Source organism: Miniopterus schreibersii (assembly GCF_964146895.1).
Source record: "Miniopterus schreibersii genome assembly, chromosome: 11".
In the NCBI taxonomy this organism is placed as follows: domain Eukaryota; kingdom Metazoa; phylum Chordata; class Mammalia; order Chiroptera; family Miniopteridae; genus Miniopterus; species Miniopterus schreibersii.
In genome coordinates, this window is record NC_138111.1 from 67,118,556 (window position 1) to 67,137,161 (window position 18,606).

The 18,606-nt window shown below is 39.1% G+C and overlaps 1 protein-coding gene across 4 annotated transcripts in view; it reads right to left on the reverse strand.

The window, feature by feature from the left end:
- The window catches only part of PTPDC1 (protein tyrosine phosphatase domain containing 1), a 72,458-nt gene extending 55,657 nt beyond the window's left edge, over window positions 1-16,801 (reverse strand). The window contains exons 1-2 of one of the 4 annotated variants that reach the window (XR_013999913.1): window positions 15,768-15,798; window positions 7,358-7,490 (exon numbers count right to left, since the gene is read on the reverse strand). The gene's annotated coding sequence lies outside the window, so the exon portion shown is untranslated. Of the gene's footprint in view, window positions 1-7,357; window positions 7,491-15,767; window positions 15,799-16,619 lie in introns of those variants that run through there. The other 3 variants (XM_081152213.1, XM_081152215.1, XM_081152214.1) reach the window with 3 other exon arrangements.
- Between the last annotated feature and the right edge of the window lie 1,805 nt (window positions 16,802-18,606).

Here is an 18,606-nt window from a genome sequence, read left to right on the forward strand (position 1 = left end):
ACAGCATATAGAAAAGTATGTACACCATGACAAAGTAGAATTCATCTCAAATATGCAAAGTTGGTTTAACATTTAAAAAAATCAATTAATGTAATATATGAATAGAATAAAAGACAAAAACCACATGATCATCTTAGTAGACACAGATAAAGCATTTGACAAAATCTAACATCCTTTCAAAAGAAAAACAAACTAGCACTAGAAGGGAATTTCCTGGACTTGAATACGAAAAACTCACAATTCACATCACAAGTAACAGTGAAAGATGGAGGGCTTTCTCCTAAGATCAGGAAAAAGACAAGGATATGTATGTACTTTCATCACTTCCATGCAACACTGTAATGAAGGTTCCAGCCAATGCAATAATGCAAGGAAAATAAATAAAAGGCTTCCATATAGGAAAGGAATATGTAAAACTATTCTATTTGCAGATGACATAATGTTGGATTTAGAAAGTTCTAAAGAATCAACTAAGAAAAATTATTAGACTTAATAAATGAGCTCAGCAAGTTGGCAGGTTACAAGATACAAAACAACAATTGTATAAGTTTAAATTAAATTTTTAATTTTATTTCTATAAGTTCTGTAAGAAAAAGATGCTCTTTTTCAAGTTAAGGCAGTTTCCCTCTATTCCTAATTTTCTGAGAGCATTTTTTAAAGAATGACTTATTGTTGCCTTGGCCAATGTGGCTCAATTGGTTAGGTGCAGTCCCATGCACCACAGGGTTGCCAGTTTGCTTTCAGGTCAGGACACATACATGGGTTGTGGGCTTCAATCCCTTGCAGGGGTGTGCAGCAGGCAGTTGATCGATGTTTTGCTTTCACATCAGTATTTCTCTCTCTCCCACTCTCTAAAAAATCAAGAAAAATATATATAGGGTGTCTACCAAAAAATGTATACATACTTTAACAGCTGATAACTCAATTTTCACTCATTTTTCATGTTAAACTGATTTGAAATAATGGATGAAGCCAGACTAAGCTTTGAACAACAACAACAAATTATCCTAAAGTGCCACTAGACATTTTTTATGGGTTTACATAAAAGATAAAGTTTATGGTACAAAACTGGCAACAGTTCAACAAGCTGAGGGCACACAAATACCAAATGAAATGATTCCTTTTGTAAAAAATTCATCTTTATTGCTGAAAGTATTACAGATGTCCCCCTTATTCCTCACTGACCCCCTTCACCCTGCACCTGACCTCCCAGGCCTTCAACAAACTATTGTGTGTTCATGGGTTATGCATATATGCTTATAAATTCTTTGGTTAATCTCTTGCCCCGCTTTCCTCTGGTCTTTCTTCTGAGATTCATCAGTCTATTCCATGCTTTCATGTCTCTGGATCTATTTTGTTCATCAGTTTATTTTGTTCATTAGATTCTACATATAAGTGATATCATGTGATACTTGCCTTTCTCTGACTGGCTTATTTCACTTAGCATAATACTCTCCAGATCCTTCCATGCTGTCTCAAAGGGTAAGAGATCTTTCTTTTCTTTTTCTTTTTTAAATCCTGACCGGGAATCGAACCCCAATCGCCTGGATCCTAGGTCAACGCTCAACCGCTGAGCCACGCCCGGCCGGGCAAGAGATCTTTCTTTTTTAAAGCTGCATAGTATTCCACTGTGTAAGTGTACCACCTGTTTTTTATCCACTCATCTACTGGTGGGCACTTGGGCTGTTTCCAAGAATCATCTCTGCTATGATTCTTGATGTTTGCGATTCCGTTGCTTCAAGTTATCAGCAATGCCTGGACCAGAACGGTCATCAGTTTGAAACTAGGCATTGACAATAAAAATTATTCACGTCTGTAGATTCTCTTAAATTTTGAAAATGAACTGTATGTTAATAAACACTGACTTTATAATCATTCAAAGTGTATATACATTTTTGGGGGACACTCTGTATAAAAGAATGAGTTGTTGTTGAATTGTGTCAAGTACTTTTTCTGCATCAATTGACATAATTGTTTTTGTTTCTTTAACCCATTAATATGGTGAATAACACTGATTTTCAAATATTGAATGAGCCTTGCACCCTCTCTCAGCACTGCTTTAGGTGTGGCCCACAAATTTGTGATATTATAATTTCATTTAATTCAATGTATTTCCCTCCAAGACAAACCTGTCTACTCTCACCATTTTTTTAAAAAATACGTCTTTATTGATTTCAGAGAGAGGAAGGGAGAGGGGGAGAGAGATAGAAACATCAATGATGACAAAGAGTCATTGATTGGCTGCCTCCTGCACGCCCCCGACTGGGGATTGAGCCCGCAACCCAGGCATGTGCCCTGACTGGGAATCGAACCTCGATCTCCTGGATCCTAACAGCTGAGCCACGCTGGCTGGGCCACTCTCACCATTTTTATTCAACATAGTATGAAGGTTTAGCCAGAGCAGTAATGCAAGAAAAAGAAGTAAAAGGCTTCCAGATTGGAAAGGAAGAGTTTAAATTATGTTTTCATCTATACAGCGCATCCAATGCAATCCACACAAAAAATCTACTAGAAATAACAAGCCAATTTAGCAATGTTGTGATATACATGATCAATATACAAAAATAATCATATGTTATATAACAAGGGAAACAATGAAACTAAAATTTAAAAACATTTAAATAGCATCAAAAAGTATGAAATATTTAGAGATACATTTGACAAAAGTTATGGAAAGGTTGTATACTGAAAACGATAAAACACTAATGAGAAAAATTAAAGAGGACCTAAAAAAAATGGCAATATCTACTGTGTTCATAGTTCAGAAGACTAGTTATCAATTCTCCCCATAATGACCTACAGATCCATCACAATCTCAACCAAAATCCCATGAGGCTTTTTGTAGAAAATGACAAGCCAATTATAATAGTTTTATGGAAATGCTGAAGATCTACAGTAGCCAAAGCAACTTTGAAAAGAAAACATTATCAGTCTTAACACTACCTGATTTCAAGCAACAGTATAAAATCAGTAAGGTAGTAGCTTAAAGCCAGATAAATGGAGCAATGGAACAAAAAACAATGTCCAAAAGTATACCTGCACCTACTGGACAATTGATTTTTGACAGAAATGCAAAAGCAACGAAGTAGAAAAAGTACGCTCTTTTCAACAAAGTGTTGTAGAACAACTGAATGTCCATATGCAAAAACCATGAACCTTAAATGATCTCTCACACCACATACAAAAATTAACTCAAAATCAATCATACAGCAAAATGCAAGAACTAAAAATATAAACTTTATAAATATGAGGCAAAAACTAATAGAACTGAAAGGAGAAACAGTTGGAGGCTTCAGCATCTTCTAAATAACAGACAGATTAAGTAGGCAGAAAATCAGTTAAGAATTCAGATGACCTGAACAGCACTTCAATCAATTTGTTCTAATCAAAATATACAGAACACTCCATCTAACAACAGAAGTACACATGGACCATTCACCAAAATAGACCATATTCTGGTACATAAAACACATCTTAACAAATGTAAAAGAACAAATAGAAACCATACAAAGTATGTTCTTAGAGCATACAAGAATAAAACTAGAAATCAGTAATAGAAAGATGGCTGGACAATTCAAAATGTTTGGAAATTAAACAATATACTTCTAAATGACAAATGGGTTAAGAAGTCTCAAGAGAAACTTAAACATTTGGAACTAAATAAAAATGAAAATACATTGTCTTGCATAACAATGTTAATGTACTTAAAACCACTGGATAGTACACTTAAAAATAATAAAGATGGTAAATTTTATGTTATATAGTATTATACTACAATTAAAAATATTTTAAAAATACAACATCAAAATTTATGAGATGCAGCTAAAATAGTGCTTAGAGAAAATTTTATAGTATTAAATGCATATTTTAGAACAAAAGAAATATCTAAAATCAATAACCAGCTTAAGAAACTAGATAAAGAAAACAAATTAAACCTAAAGTAAGTAGAAGGAAAGAAATGATAAATCTCTAGCCAAACTAACCAAAAAAAAAAGACACAAATTACTAATATCATTATTACTAATCCAACAGATATCAAAAAGATAGTAAGGGAATACTACAAACAGGTCTGTGCCCATAAATTAGATAATTTAGACTAAATGGACCAATCCTTAAAGGGTACAAACTACCAAAACTCATTCAAGGAGATATAGATAATATAAAATAGACCTATATCTAAAAAAAGAAATTAAATTAGTAGAAAATCTTCCCAAAAAAGAAAACACTAGGCTCAGATGGTTTCACTTGTGAATTTTACCAAACACTTAAGGAAGAAATAATACCACTTTTACAAACCCTTCTAGAAAATAGAAGAAGAGAGATCACCTCCCAACTCATTTTATAAGGCCAGCATTTACCTATTCCGAAACTAGATAAATACGATTACAAAAAAGAAAACTATAAACCAGTATCTTTCATGAATTTAGATGTAAACATTAGCAAACTGACTCCAGCAACATAGAAAAAGAGTAATACATCATGATTGTGTGGGGTTCATTCCAACAATGCAAGGCTGACTCAACTTTTGTAAATCAATTAATGTAATTCATCATATGAACAAATTGAACAAAAAAAAGTCATTTGATGACATTAATATATGCAGCAGAAACAAAGTTCAACATCCATTCATGATAAAAACTCTCAAAATACTAAGAATAGAAAGGAACTTCCTCAACCTAATAAGGACTATTTTAAAAAATCACAGGTACTATCATTCTCAAGAGTGAGATGTTAAGTTTTTCCCTAAGATCAGAAATGAGGCAAGGATGTCCTCTCTCACCACTTTAAATCAACTTCATACTAAAAGTGCTGGCTAGTGTAATCGGACAAGGAAAATAAATGAAAGGTACACAAATTGGAAAAGAAGAAATAAAACTGTCTTTACTCACAGATAACATAATTGTTTATTCAGAAAACCCCAAAGAATTGACCAAATAACTCTTGTACATAAATGACTTAAGCAGTGTTGAAAGGTACATAGTCAATTTACAAAACTCAACTGCTTTCCTATATTAATTTCCAAGCAAAGATACTTGGAATTTGAATTTAAAAATAATACGTTTATAATAGCATCCGCTAAAATGAAGTATAAACCTAACAAAATATTTACAGGATCTGTTTATAGAACACTAGAAATCACTGATGAAAAAAAATCAAATGGAGTTTCCTTAAAAAATTTAAAATGAAACTGCCTTTTGACCCTGTAATCCCATTTTGGGAATATATCCTAAGAATCCTGAAACACCAACCAGAAAGAATATTTGCACCCCTATGTTTATAGCAGCATTATTTACAATAGCCAAGATTTGGAAAGAACCCAAGTGCCTATCAGCAGATGAGTGGATAAAAAAAACTGTGGTACATTTACACAAATGGAATACTATGTGGCTATAAAAAAGGAGGAACTTCTTTGAGACAGCATCAATGTACCTGGAGAGTATTATGCTAAGTGAAACAAGCCAATTAGAGAAAGACAAAAAACGTATTAAATTCTCACTAATATGTGGAACCTAAAGAAAAAAATAAACTGACGAACAAAACAGACCAGAAGCATGGATACGTGGAACAGACCAGCTGGTGCCTGAGGGGAGAGGGTGGGGTGACTGATAAAGAAGGTGAAATGATTAGCTAAAGAACATATATGCAGATTCCATGGACATGGACAACAGTTTGGTGAAGGCCAAGGGAGGGGGATGTGGGGATGGGTGGAAATAGGCAAAAGGGGGGAAGAAGGTGGACACCTGCAATAATGCCAACATTAAAAACAGCCCAAGTGCCCATCAGTAGACGAGTATATAAAAAAGCTGTGGGACATATACACCATGGAATACTACGCAGCTGTAAAGAAGAAGAATCTCGTACCCTTTGGGACAGTATGGATGGACCTGGAGAAAATTATGCTAAGTGAAATAAGGCAGGCAGAGAAAGACAAACAACACATGAGCTCGCTTATACATGGAATCTAAAGAACTTAATAAACTAATGAACAAAATAGATTCAATGACATGGAAGCATAGATCAGACTGACGAATGTCAGAGGGATGGAGGAGGGCGGGTGGGTGGAGGTGGAAAGAGTAACCAAAGAATTTATATGCAGATATGCACAACCCAAGGACACGAACAATGGTGGGGAGAGGGACTGGGGAGGGGGAAGGGACGGGGTAGAATGGGTCATTGGGGAGAAAAAGGGACATCTGTAATATTTTAAACAAAAATAAAATTTAAAAATTAAAAAAAAAATTAATAAAAAAATAAAATCTAAATTTAAATGGAGAGATATGTGTTGCTGCATTGGAAGAGTCAACCTACTAAAGATGTCAATTCTCCCAAAACTGAGCTAAAGGCTTACTGCAATTCCTATAGAAATCCCTGCCAGGTTTTTGTAGACCTACATAAGCATTATTCTAAAATTTATATGAAAAGGCAAAGGTACTAGAATAGCCACTTCAATTTTGAAAAAGACAAAGTTGGAGGACTCATATTACCTGATTTCAACACTTACTATAAAGCTACAATAATGAACACAGAGGGGGAAAAAATACACTCATCAATCATGGAACAGATAGCTTGGGAAGAGACCCACAAAAATACAGCCAATTTTTGACATAGGTACAAAGACAATTCAACGGAAAGAGTACAGTCTTTTCAACAAATGAAACTACACTTTCAAAGTCCATAAGCAACCACGCACACTTAACACAAAAATCAATTCAAAATGGATCATAAACCTAAATGTAAAATGCAGAAACTATAAAATTTCTAAAAGAAAACATAAGGGAAAATCTGAATGACTTTGGGTTTGGTGGTGAGTTTTAAAGTACAATAACAAAAGCAAAATTCATGAAAGAAAAAATTTTAAGCTGGACTTAATTAAAAACTTTTTTCTGTGAAACACTGTTAAGAGAATGAAAACACAGACTGGGAGAAAATATCTGCAAATCACATACCTGATAAAATATATGTATCCAGCATATACAAAGACATTTTAAGCCTGAACAGTAAAAAACAAACAAAAAAAACCCAATTTTTAAAAATGTGCAAAATGAGAAAGGGAGAGAATGAGGGGTGGGGGTGAAAGCAAAAGCAAGAGCAAAGACTAACAGGAAGGACATATTTCTGGAAAGAGAGAAAATGATTTGGCATTCCCAAGTAGGCTATTACTCCTTTTTCTGTTTATATATTGGTAAATTATAGATATTAGATATCCATCTATTGTATTTTAATTTAAGAAAGAATGAAAAGGTCACCAGTGTTTGTAAAAGTGTGGTTGCTGTAGTTTTATTTTTCTTGTAGAAAAGAAATTGGTATTGATTTGAATACTTCTGAGTAAGAAATTCCTGAAAAAATTATAGCATACCCGGGTTTGATTCCAGCCAAGGGCATGTACCTCGGTTACAGGCTTGATTCCTGGCCCAGGTCAGGGCTCATGCAGGAAGCAACCAGTCGATGTGTCTCACATTAATGTTTTCCTCTGTCTCTGTCTCTGCTCTCTGAAAAGCAATGGAAAAAAAAATATATATATAGCATATATTTCTCATGGGATATAAACCAGTTATGTTTTTAACATGTAAGACAATTTTTAGGGCCATAAAACTATTTTGTCTAGCACTACAGTGATGGATACATGATGTTATTCATTTTTCAAATCCCATGGAACTTTATAGCACAAAGAAGAAGTCTTAATGTAATATTTTAAAATTTAAAAACATCAACTAGGTGGGTGGAGGAATCCCACAATGGAATGGAGACTATGAAAAAAGAATTTAATTGTATTATAAGTGTATGACATAACCTCACTGAAGGAGATGGGGAGGAAGGGACCTAAGTAACTTTGGACATGACTGGAAACTAAGACAAAAAGGAACTGTATGTGAGGACTGTGGATGGTAATGCTGCCTCTCATAGAAGTACTGGCTAGAAGTTCTGATACTGCTACACGTATACACTGGCACTGAAAAAATAAGTAAAAATATGGTGAATGGTTTCTCACTGTTGGAATGGGGGAGATCACAGATATGTAAGGGGGAAAGGCTAGAATGAACCATGGTAGCTCTGTATTAGTGTCTCAGCTATCAGTGGGAATTCCTGTTTAGCTTAATACAGAAACTGATAAGTAAAAGTAGAAATAATACAGATATGTATGTACACACAGGTTAATATACATATATTTATTTCCTAGCTCCGGTCATTGATAGGGCCTAAAATCAATGACACTCAGTAACAATGAGCACACATCAGAGCAAATCCTGGTTTCTAATACCATTTTCAAATAAAAGGATTGCTGAAGTGGCTGATTTTAGGGCTGGAACAGAATATATAAGATGAAACTACAACATCCACCCTATAGTGCCAGAAAGCAGGGAGGTACTCAAAACACAAACTGCTAGGAACATATCAAAGGGCTACAGGTCACTGAAAGAGCCCCTAAGGGCAAAAGATGGAACATTCTGAGCAACAAAATAAGTAATGCAGTTTCCAGTTATAAATATCTGGTAACAGAAAACTTGGGCATGTTCAATGATAACAAAATTAGGTAAGTTTTGATATTTTACCACCTTTAAATGACATAAAATTGTGTTCTTGTGCAGGTATATTTTTTCCAAAGTAGGAAGACAGAATGTATCAGGAACATAGCTTCAAAGGGACAGACACACTGGAGTATGTTTACAGGGGAAGAGGCCAGGAGAGTTAGAGACTCACATGAACAACAGTCCCATTCAGTAGATAAATACTTGAGCCCCTACTAGGTACCGAGAACTATGAGAGGTATGGGGGAATACAAGGACAAATCAAATAGTCCCTGACCTTTAAAAGGTAACTGTCTGGCCCTGGCTGGTGTGGCTCAGTGGTTAGAGCACTGGCCCACCCACTGAAGGGTTACAGGTTCAATTCCTGGCAAAGGGCACATACCTGGGTTGCAGGTTTGATCCCCTGCCCTCGTCGGGTGCACGTGGGAGGCAACCAATCGATATGTCTCTCTCACATCGATGTTGCTCTTTCCCTCCCTCCGTCTCGCTCCCCCTTTCAGCCTCTCTCTCTCCCCCTCCCTTCCTTCCACTCTCTCTAAAAAAAATCAACGGAAAAAATACCCTCCGGGAGGATTAAATAAAAAAAAAATAAATAAATAAATAAATAAATAAATAAATAAATAAATAATAAAAGGCCACTGTCTGGTAGAAAGAATGAAAGCATACACCAAGGGGGCAATGAATCCAAATACCTAAAGGACAGTTGTGTGGAAAAGAGTCAGAGGTGTTCAGCATGCCCTGAGGGACAGGCTTAGGAATGAAGGGTAGATGGAGTAACAGGCTGATTTGGGCTCATTGGCACAAAATTAGTGATTAATATATGTTAAGATCGTTTCCCTGAAGGCCCAGTAAAACTAGACTCATTCTGCTGAAACCAATAAACTCCATTATGTGACAATGATATTTACTTCCATACTATGTTAGTTTTTAAAAAAGTATAACACTTAAAAGTCTAAAATTTAATATAAAGAAAATATATCAATTTTATTTCCATCTTCATGAATCTGAAGAATTTTAAAGTTTGATTTGTCTATCAAGAAGGTCTACCACTGATCCAAGTAATAATCAATTACATAACAAGACCCTGGAGCGTACAAGCTAAAAGCATAATTATCCTAGGATCTGTTTATAGCAGTTTAGACCATTAAGGGTGTTCACACTTTAAAAACCCACAATTCCCTGTTTGAAATATCTAATCATTTGCATCAGATAGAAGAGAAGAAAATGATCTAAATGAGAATACTTTTCCCATGTGCACCACGAAACACACACAACTAATCAAGGAGAGAAGAAAATCTCCCCTGTGGTCCTGCTTTTCATCTCTGTTTTCAATGAGCTTTTGCTCAAAGGAAAGAAAACACTGAACTAGAGTCAGCTAATTGCATAAAGCCTTTTACTGATAAAATTAGGCAGGCTAAGTTAGATGCGAGCAAACCTTTGCAAAACAGGCTAACAGAATAGAAATGTGGAGATGAGTCAGCACTGGGGCTGAGAAAATGAATTCAGCTATGAGGAGAAAGGGACAGCGGTCCAATAATAGTGCTCTAGGACATGGTGAAGGCAAACCCGTTCGGGTAAGCTGCCAATATAAAGTACAGAGAAACAACACAGGTTCAAGAAATGACAGCAAAGCCCTGGCCAGCATGGCTCAGAGGGTTGAGGGATCAGTTCCTGGTCAAGGGCACATACTGGATTGCAGATCCGATCCCTGCCCCTACTCAGGGAGTTTGTGGGAGGCAACCAATCGATGTGTCTCTGTCATATTGTTTCTCTTTCTCCTCCCCCCTCTATCCCCTTCCCTCCCACTCTCTATAATCAATGGAAAAAATATCCTTACTCCTGGGGTGAGGTTTATAAAAAAAGAAATGAGAGCAATGATAACAGTGAATATTATAAAGTGTCCAGGTCAGGATGGTCAGCATCTAGGAAGAACCTAGCCTGCAGAACTCAGGTGGAGGAGCTGGGAAAGACAGACACTGGCATTAGCTGCAGTATATTACTTCAGCAATATATTAAAATATTAAAAATTGACTTAAAATGGCAAAATACTTCTCTTAAAGAAAGTCAAATACAAGAATTGTGCACATATTATGTAAAAAATAAATAGGCAGAAAAATATCTCTTTCATGGGCTTGAAGGTGATTGACCAAAATGCTAATGAGTATGGTTGACTTTTATTCCTTTATAAAGTTTCTGTATATTCCATTTTTAAAATATTATTCTTATTTTGTTTTACTCAGGTGACTAAAATAAACTTAAAAAACTAGTTTACTCATACCTTTCCCTAAATACCCATGACAGGCCAGATGTCTGTAGAGATGCAAGGGAAGTCAGAATCTACTGTGGTTTATAAACAGGGTGAATAAGACTTTGACTTTAAAATAGGAATAAGCCCATCCATGCATGGAACAGGTTCAAAATTTCAACTGAAATGAACAGGGCCAAAGCCAGAATAAGAGCGCTGGCACTTTATATGACCATTATAAATAGAACCCACTATAGATTAAGAGAAAGGCAAGTTAGATTAGTAAACTAATGAAATATTAATAGTGGTGGGATTGTATTCTGGGGTTTGTGTATTTTGGGGTTTGGTTTTTTTTGGCTTATTGATATTTTCCAAATTCCTACACTCAATGCTTGACTTTAAAAGGAATAAAAATGATATTTCAAAAAATTCTGTAGTTGCACAGGTTACTATTACATACATTCTTAGGTATTTAATGCTACATTTTAAAATATATTCCCACCATTGTTTTAAATATCTAATATAAACTTAATCTGTGGCCTGAGTCATTTATATATAATTTTTCACAGACTATGAGGCATTAAGAGTGAGGACAAAAATATTGTATATTTGAAAATGGGAATAATTTAATAGTCAAATATGTTTTCACATTAGCAGTAGGTATAATAAAATTGCTGGAAAGTTTGAGGTAATATACAAAAGGCAAAATGGAGTTTAAAAGTGGGGCCATTTTCCTTGGAAAGGAAAAGTTTTAAACTTGAATATATATTACTCAACTCTAAACACATTTTTATTCAGGTACCTCCCCCTTACCTACAATTCTGAGAAAGAATCCCATCATATTTATTTTCCCATATTGCTCCAAATCCTCCAAACTCCACTCTCAATGCTTTACCTTGAGCAAAAAAATAAAAAATAAAAATGCCCAAAAATTGGCTGAAAAGGTTTGAAAAGAAGATAACTTAAAATGTTAACTATGTGTAGCTGACTAGATAAAGCTTCCTTCAGAGGCTCTCCCAAGAAAATACTCCTGTGGGTAGAGGTGGGAGGATAGCCGGTGGGGGATAAAGTGGATCAGAACTCAGGAAGGAAAGAAGTGGGTTTTCTTCCTGGGTGGGTGGTTTGGGTTTCTGAATTTATCCTGCAGAGCAATTTTTAATAAATGGATTATTTGGTTCCTATTCTAGTGATAAAACAATTGCTTTAAAAGAACGGGAATCATGTTACTGAAAAGCAGAGTATGATCTCATTTTTATAAAAATATAAATGAAGTATGTATATAGACAAAAGATTCAGAGAATATATATCAAAATATTAACAGGGTGTATGTTCTTATTTTCTGATTTGCAATATTTGACACTGAATACATATCACATTTATAAGAAAAAATGTTATTTTTAAAAGATCATATAAATTACATACAAACTTCTTGGGAAACAGTATTGGGAATAGAATAAAATAAAACACAGTCACAATACTAATTAAACTACTGGGTAATTTAATTCCTCTAAAACAGATTTTTAAAAATGAAGAAAATGTCATTCTCTAGAACCTTTTGTACCTAGAGTTGAATTAATATTTATAAGCAAAAACTTATCAAAGATGACTTTGCAAAGGCATGGTTCTAAATGAAAAAATGTTTCCATGAGTAGCTAAGATCACATACCTACAAAAATTCGCCATTTAATCTATTAAAGTAGATCCATTTAATCCATTACAATGCCTGGCACAGAGTAAGTGCTCAAAATGTTTTGATGAAATAAAGTCCAAATACATATACGTATACGTATACATATATGTGTATATACACATAGCCAGGAGATTTTCCTTTGAAGGGCAGGATGCCACAATTACTAGATTAAATGTGCTGGAGAAGAAGAGGTGCTGCTTGGACTACAGTGAATAGATATGAGTAAGAGACGAAAAGGGCAGGCCTTTCTCCCTCAAGCAAACTATCTGGGCCTTCTCCTAGCTATTCCCCACCTGCACTGCCAGCTTCTTGTGCTACAAACACTGCAGCATCCAGACAAAAAGTCTGATCCAGAGATAATACACATTCATGCCCACACAGAAAGAACAGAGAGGACGTGTTTTTCATAGCAGCCAGAATGAGGCTAGGTGATCACCTTGTGGTAGAAACTGTCACTCAAACGGTTGTGGATTAAAATCATAAGGTTTACCACCAAACAGGGCAAATGTTAGATTTTTAAACCATGACAAAAAAGTAATGTCCAAATGTGTACCTAGATAGCTGGAAAACAAAATTAATAAACTGAGGAAATGCTATGGCAGAATCCCTATTCATATTTTAAGTTATTTTTTTGTGCAAGTATAAGTAGTTAGGGAGTTTTTTAAAAAAATATATCTTTATTGATTTCAGAGAGGGGAAAGGAGAGGGAAAGAGAGATAGAAACATCAATGATGAGTCACTGATCGGCTGCCCCCTGCACGCCCCTAACTGGGGATAGAGCCCGCAACCTAGGCATGTGCCCTGACTGGGAATCAAACCCCGATCACTGGATCCTAGGTCGATGCTCAACTGCTGAGCCACGCCCAGCTGCGCAGTTAGGGAGTTTTGATTCTTCATCATTACAACTAGTCACTTGCAAAATTAGGTGCCCATGCTAATTGCTATTAAAGGCAGTATTTTCCAAGAAAAATAAGATTAGAACTTCCTAGAAGTTAAGCCAAAGGACTATCAAAGCACTGACATTTTTATGGAACAAACAGAAACTACATCTCTTGGATCAACTGTAAACAATATTTCAGACCTGGGAAATCTTTAATTGCGTTAATTTATTTTCCTTAAGTTCCCCCATTTCCTGACACACAACCTACCTGCACTATCTTGAGACATGAATTTAAGAGACTTGTCTAACCAATATTTTGTTATAAATGACAGTGAGGAACACATTTCCTCACCATGTTAACATTCAGAGACTTTATAGTTTCACTGCTCAGGCATCTACCACAATCAGTAATGACCTGTTTTATTTGCTTATTGTCTTTTCCCTACATAATTTCTGTAAGATCAGGGACCCCATCTTCTTCACTGGTATATCCTCTACATCTAACCTAGTACCTGGTACTAACAAGTGTTCGTAAGTATTTACTGAATTAACAAATGGATGATTTCGGTCATAGCAAAATATGGTAAAAAGCTAGACAGTATACCCTTAGATTTCTCAAAAATATTTTTAAAAGCTGGATCGTAATTTTTATGGCTTTTTAAAAAATGCTTCACACATAGTAGATCCTGAAAAAAGCTGCAGCTTTTCAGAAATGAAAATGACCTCAAATATCACAGCAGGGTTGGAACTTACAAAATTGTTCTAAAGAGAGTGAAGGAGAAAGAACTAACCATAGAAAAATAATTGTGCTTATTACTCTACTAGGGTTTTATACATGCTTTCTTAGATAAAACCTTGGAGGCACCATAAATATGAGTGAAGTGAGAATCAGAGGGGAAGTCATTGGCCCAAGGTCAAGAAAGTGTTGGAATTGGAATTAGAACATCTCTTTCTTAAACCAAAGCCCACTTTATCTCTTCTACTCCATGTTTTCTCTACAGAACCAGAAAAAAATATATATATATATAGTACAGCTGGGCATGGCTTAGTGATTGAGCATCAACCTAGTATTCAAGAGATTACAGTTTGATTCCTGGTCAGGGCACATGCCCAGATTGCAGGCTCGATCCCCAGTCGGGGTATGCAGGAGGCAGCCAATCAACGATGACTTTCTCATCACTGATGTTTCTATCTCTCTCTCTCCCTCTCCCTTCCTCTCTCTGAAATCAATAAAGACATATTATATATATATATATATATATATATATATATATATATATATATATATATATATATAACTTCTTGTAGTAACACACACTAAGTGCATTAAGTGATACAGTTACTATTTGCAAAGAAATGTTTAGATTATTCAATTTATATAATTTTTACAACAGGAAATATATAAGTAATTTAAGTAATTAAATTAAATGCATCCTTTGGTGAGGTTGAAGTGATATGGGAAAGAACAGATAAAGTCACTAGAAAAGAAACATTTCAATGTATACATTTTCAATTCCATTATACTACTTATTTTAGAACTAAAGATCTTCAGACTTTGAGGCATTTTTAGTTTGGAAAAAGGAAGATATGCCTTTAACAGAACTGTGATTTAAGATTTATCTTCAGGATAATTTTCAGGTTTCCAACTGGAATTTAAAGTTCAAGCCCATCTCTTGGAAGAATTTCCTAAACTTTGTGAACCTGAACAATCTACGTGATTAACAACTGGAAGATCGTTAATGCATAGGACAAAACATCAGAACGTGAAAATAATTCTATTAGGCTGGTGATATTTATGGATGAACTGTGGTTTTTAAACTTTTTCATGGTGCTTTAAAGTTTAATATTAACTTTAAAAGAAATACCTTACCTGGCCAGCATAGCTCAGTAGTTGAGCACTGACCTATGATCTAGGAGCCTGCAGTTCAATTCCTAGTTAGGGACATCCGGGGGTTGTGGGCTGGATCCCCAGCAGGAGCACTGCAGGGGGCAGCGGATCAATGACCCTCTCATCTTTGATGTTTCTCTCTCTCTCCTACTCTCCCTTTCTCTCTCTGAAATCAATAAAGACATATACTTTTAAAAAAGATATATATAAAATAAATGCCTTGACCTGATTTTTTAGGAAGGTCAGGATAGCATTGAAGGAAGCTCTACAAAAGAAAAGGGCAAAGCAACTGTCAGCACTTTCTCAAACAGCTGTTCTGCAGTGCAAGGTGCTCTCTCCTCATCAGCCTTGGCTTCTCTCAACACAGGATTTCCTCCCGAAGCTTGGTCAGCCGCCTGCCTGGAAGAGGAGTTGGATTCTCTGCTCAGGAAGGGAAATTTTGAGTCCCTTGGGTACAACCCCATGAGAACTGAGTGGGAAATTGGACTATAGGAGTTGTTCTCAAAATGCTCCCTGGATCACCAAAGTGAAATCACCTGGGAAAACGGTGAAAATGTAGATGCCCAGGCCCGGTTCCAGATACTGAATCCACATTTCTGAAGGGGCTGCTGGGAATCTGCATCTGTTAAAAGTCACAAGGTGGAATTCTTGTGCAGAAGGTCTGGGCGCACCTGGGCTGGAGGCTGAGAACCAGCAGGACGGGCTGGTGGGTTTGGACCCAAGCAGGTGGGTTTCAATCTCAGGTCTTCCATCAATTGCTCTGACTGCAGCAAGTCACCCAAGCCCTCTGAGCCTCGGGTTTTCACACAGAAGTGGGGTGACACTTCCCCTGTTGGGACGACCACGTAAAACTGTGTGTCCCTATGTGTGAATGCCGGTTGGCCTTGATCCCTTAATGCACATGCAACCCTTAGGGACCGCCTGCTTCTCCCCAAAGCAGTTTCGCACCTTTTCCTCATGGTCCCCACCTCCCCCCAGGAGCCTTTCTAGACATTTTCTCTCCTAATCCCCTGCCCCAGGACACCAAAGGCTCACAGAGACACTGCACATCTGCTTCTGCTCTGCAGCCTCTGGGAGGGCACCGGGCCCTGCACCAAGTCCTATTTGCCCCCAAGACCGTGAGCAGGGAGCCTCCTGGGAGGCGACAGGTCAGGCGGCACCACAAACGCGGGCAGAACCGGGTCTACAACTGTCACAAAGGTCTCCCCTGGCTTCCCAGGCGTTCAGCGAGGTACTTTCAACTAGCGGCCACCACTAGAAAGCCGGGAGCTTCCACGTGAGAGTCCGACATTCAGCTTCTCGAGACCAGGTCGGTGCCCACCGCGCGGACCCACAGCCCCGAACCTGCGGCCGAGACCCCTCCCCGCAATGCAGGGGCCCAGGCTCACCGCAGCAGCCGGAGGTCGGGACGCCGGGAGCCGCTGGTGCTGCTGCCTCACAGAGGTCGGCGCCGACTTCCCGCCCCGCCGCCCTGGCCCCGCCGCCAGGACTCCCCCTGGTGGCGCCTGGAGCCCAGGGGCAGGAGCCGCAGCGCCGCCACCCCTCCCGGCCTCACCTACCCGCCCAGCACCCCAGCAGCGCCGACTACTCCCCACCTCCCGGGCCTCACAGTTGAGGAGCCCCGCCTCCGCCTCTCCTTCCGCACCAATCGCTGCCGCGCGCGCCAGCACGTGACGCGAGCCGGCCAATGGCAGCCCGTGGCGGCCGCGACGCAGCCGCAGGCTCTGGGCGCCTCAAAGCCGGCGCCGCCTAGTCCGAGCGCGTTGGGAGCCAGCAGCGTCCGGTCGCGGGCTGTGCGGGGTCCGTGGGCCGCGCGGAGGCGGGACCCGGGCGCGAGGCAGCCGGTCGCTGGGCCCTGCGGGGTGAGAGGCCCCGGCGGGCGCGGGCCCAGGTCCGGCTCTGACTCCCGCGGCGTTCAGACCGGACTGGACGTGCGCGGGAGAAGGGCGGGAAGGAGCGGCCAGGCTTCGGCCGCCTCTCGCCCGGGACGCGGCGCTCCTGCCAGTTTTCCGCCTCTGTGCGCTGATGCCATCCTGGCCGGACCCTGCCACCCAGCCCCCGCTGGCCCGGGGCCTTCCCGAGGACTCCAGGAGGGATGGGAGGTGCTGGGCTGGGAGCCCCGCCCGGCGGGCACCCCGTGCCTGCTGTGCAACAGCCGGGCTGCTGGGTCACCGACAGGTAACAGAAACAACAATTTCAGTATTCTGAACCCGTGAGGTTTTAAAAACTCTGTCATGAAAGGAAGTCTTAGGTAGGTACCCCAGGATCCAAACTCGCCTGCTTTCTCATCTTTACATATTGGCGCCCACCCTCAAAGGTCCCTCCTGTGCCAGAATGGAGGCTGGAGCTCCAGCCATCACACCCTCACTTAGAAAGGGCCCTTCCTGAACCCCAACAACTTCTACCCGGGTCCCCTAGCTGTCCATTTAGCCACGGGCCTCACCTAGCTGGGAGATGTGGTCTAAGCACAGTTCTGCCTTCAATACAATCGCCTTCCACAAAAAGGGAGGAATGCGTTTGCATAAGACAACCTGCAGGCCCCACTAGTTCCTGTTGTTCTTTAACCTTTGCAGGGAGAGGGGTGTTTATCACACACAGCTCAGGGGAAATAAATGTGCTCAACAACTTATGAGGAAAAACCTAGTCTGTGACTCACACTGCCCTAGGCCCTTTGCACACATGGTCCTGCTTACCCCTCAGGGCAGGCGTTCCCAGCCCCATGGTGCAGATGAGCACTGGGAGGTGTAATGGTGACAAACTAGAATGCAGAGGACCCTTTAGATAGACCAAACCGTCTGACACGAGTTGCTGCACAGTACTGCAAGCACAGGGGCCTAAGGAATAGGATTCTGTGTGCTAAGTCCACAAAGGCCCCTCCGTCTAAGGCTGACAAAAATCAACAAACAGGAGGCTTCGACCACTGCCCTGTAGCTCAGGAAGCAGGCCTCGCATGACACACCAATGAAAAAATAGTCATGTCAAAATACCCGTATGGTGCTGTAAAAGCAAACATGCTTGGTAAAAAGTCAAAAAGAATGGAAAAGTTTGAGCTTGATATTTCCCAGCATAGACTAGGGGTTATTAATAAGTCTGGAGCTCCCTTTATGCATTCAATAGCCTTATGCCTGTTGTATACTTGCTGCTCCATTACGCATCAGGGATTAGTGAGGTAAATTAGATATGGCCCTGACTTTAGGGAGCCCACCATCTATGGGGGGAAAGAAAGTACACAGACAATCTGAACATATGACAACTGGGTGGCATGGGAACACGTGAGAAGGGCATCCAACCTGGAGGGGCAGCAAGGGACGAAGAGAGAGTTGTCGGGAAAGACTTGCTGAAGAGCTGAAAGCTGAACAGGGTCTTGAAAATTGA